Here is a 3,177-nt window from a genome sequence, read left to right as displayed (position 1 = left end):
TGAGGGCCTTCCCCGTTGCTTGCCCGTACCTGAATCCGCTACCCTCCCCACCCGGTTCGACTTCTCGGCACTTTCATCACCGCTGCTGTCACTGCGATCAACGTCACCCATCCCCCCACTTTCAATGCTTTCAGCAACGTCAGCTGTTGCAGCAACTACGGTTTTCTGCTCTGTGCGATCGTTCAGTAACTGTTGCCCTCTGGCGCCAGTTTGTGGACTTCGCGTCGTCGGCATCCTACCTTACCCAAAGCTGTGTGACGTTTCCCGCCTTTATTTCCTACCTCTTGCCCCCTGACCAAGCAACTATTTTTTCACTCCTAACCTCAAAAACTTCACACGCTCCAAATTTTCACCTCAAACCACTCACATTCACCCTTCTTCCTTTACACTCGATCTCCGCACTTTTTGCCTTTTCTGCATCCACTCACCCTTATTTCCTCCACCAAAGCCAAAAATACACCACTTGACAAAAAGAGTTCTTTCGCGATCGGTACCGGAAACGGAAGCCGATATTCTTAGTATGTATATTTATAAAAACTTAATAAAATTAAGTTTTTCAGTCGAAGAATTCATTAATCATGGAAAACGTCTTGGACTACAAAGGGTTAACATTTTGGCAATCACCCATATACTTACATAATTTTGTTTATTATGTAAATAATAAAGAATAAATACATGACAGCATAAAAAAAGTTATAAGCTTTAAAAAATGCTTTAAAATACAATTATTACATTTTCTTCGTAATTTAAAAAAATGGTATGCATTTTTTAAGCAAAATATTCAATAAAAACGAATTCAATAACATTTTAAAAAAGTTTATTAAGAGTGCATTTCATTTTATAAAGGAACAATTTAAAAATGTACACTTACAAAATTTTCAAATAAAATAATTGAGAATGCAAGAATGAAGCAAACAAATATTTTTCAGCCGACCACCGTGAGATCGTTTTTAACCTGCAAGTTCTTGCACTAAAGGTTTCTTTACAGAATTCATGTTTTTTCTGATTTCGAAGTATTTTATATTTAAAAGAAAAATAAAGTATCGAGCATTTTTTAAATAGGTAATATTTAAACTAGCGATCAATTTTATCCATATATTTTAAATTATTTTTTAGGAATTGTTATTTTAAATTAAAAACTAACTTAAAAGGTATTATAAAAGAATTAAATAAATCGAAAACGGTGCGTTTTACAAAGGTGTTTAAAACTCAGAAAATATTTGTCACTGAGGTTATTAAAGCATTTTATAACTTAAATGTTCTTTATTTTTTATATGCTTTAGCTAGTTTTTAAGCGGATTAAATTTGTAATGAAAAAAGTATTGAGCCCTTTGTAAAACAAGTAAATATTTTTAAAAAAAGTATTAAATGCCTCGTTAAATAAGTGAAACTTACTTCGCTTTTTCAAATATTTTAAATTGTTGTTTAACAAAAGTTATTTTGCATTAAAAAATGAGTAAAATAGTATTATATACAAAAAAAGAGTTGGATAAATTGAAAACTGCGCATTTTATGGAGAATTTTTTTTTATGGCCCATTGTTTTTAGATATTTTATAACATTTTGAAATATATTAAGAAAAAAAGGTATCGAGCCTTTTTTGAAATAAGGATAATTCATTTTTAAAATTTTTCTAAATAAAAAATGGTATATTAAAGTTGAGTTCAACAAATTTTAGTTTGAAGTTGGTTCAGGCTCACTATATGACTTGGTACGACCCTGCCTCGAAATTTTTACCCAAGATTTTGTCACCGAAATCCAAGTGCTTCGATAGCGAAGTCGGTAGAGCGCACGGTTAGGACACACGAGATTAGGTAGTTTAGGTAGGGTTCAATTCTCGCCGAGTGTGATTTTTCAAAGCACCTAGACGCACGATTATATGTGTAAGTAACAGTGTGCGCGAATTACGTACTTTAATAATTTAAAAAATGAAAATTATATAACAATAATTTCAAAAGCAATTTTTTCGTAGAAATAGTGTTCAGTTGAGGCACTAGTCTATTGCTCCGATACTACATATTCTTATATTAAGGAAATATATTCTTGAAGTATATCAGAAATGATTTCTTGGAAGTAAACTATGATCTGAATTTGAATACATCTCTGTATGAAGTAACACAATAAAGTTTTAGAATAATAAAATGCGATATTCTATCTAAGAATACATTTTGTCAGATTAAGAAAATTTACGCTTGTTCCAAGCATACGGTAGCAAGTACTTATTTATTTGGAACACACTCATATTCTATCGTCCTTATTCGTACCTGCGATTGACTTGAATCAAGTAATATTTTCTTAATTAAAGAAAATTTTTTTTGAGTATACAATATTTCTAATATTTACAAATTATGAGCTTATAAATATGAAAAAAATGCAACAACAAAGCAATTAAACAATTTAAATCTAAATGTTAAATGAAACTGTGAAATGAGTTTCAGGACTGAAATGCTAATGAAAATATAATAAATAAACAAACTATTTGTTAAAATTTGCTCACAACAAAATATAGGTCTAGACCCTATAGGTAAATTTTTATAATATTTTCGCAATCGCATTTGATGGATGGATGGATGGATGGATGGATGGATGGATGGATGGATGGATGGATGGATGGATGGATGGATGGATGGATGGATGGATGGATGGATGGATGGATGGATGGATGGATGGATGGATGGATGGATGGATGGATGGATGGATGGATGGATGGATGGATGGATGGATGGATGGATGGATGGACGGATGGACGGACGGACGGATGGACGGATGGACGGACGGACGGATGGACGGATGGACGGACGGATGGACGGACAGATAGATAGACAGATAGATAGACAGATAGATAGACAGATAGATAGACAGATAGATAGACAGATAGATAGACAGATAGATAGACAGATAGATAGACAGATAGATAGACAGATAGATAGACAGATAGATAGACAGATAGACAGACAGATAGACAGACAGATAGACAGACAGATAGACAGACAGATAGACAGATATATAGACAGATAGACAGACAGATAGACAGACAGATAGACAGACAGATAGACAGACAGATAGACAGATAGATGGACAGATAGATAGACAGATAGATAGACAGATAGATAGACAGATAGATAGACAGATAGATAGACAGATAGATAGACAGATAGATAGACAGATAGATAGACAG

Source organism: Belonocnema kinseyi, chromosome 5 (assembly GCF_010883055.1).
Source record: "Belonocnema kinseyi isolate 2016_QV_RU_SX_M_011 chromosome 5, B_treatae_v1, whole genome shotgun sequence".
Lineage (NCBI taxonomy): Eukaryota > Metazoa > Arthropoda > Insecta > Hymenoptera > Cynipidae > Belonocnema > Belonocnema kinseyi.
Note: the sequence above shows the minus strand (reverse complement) of the source record.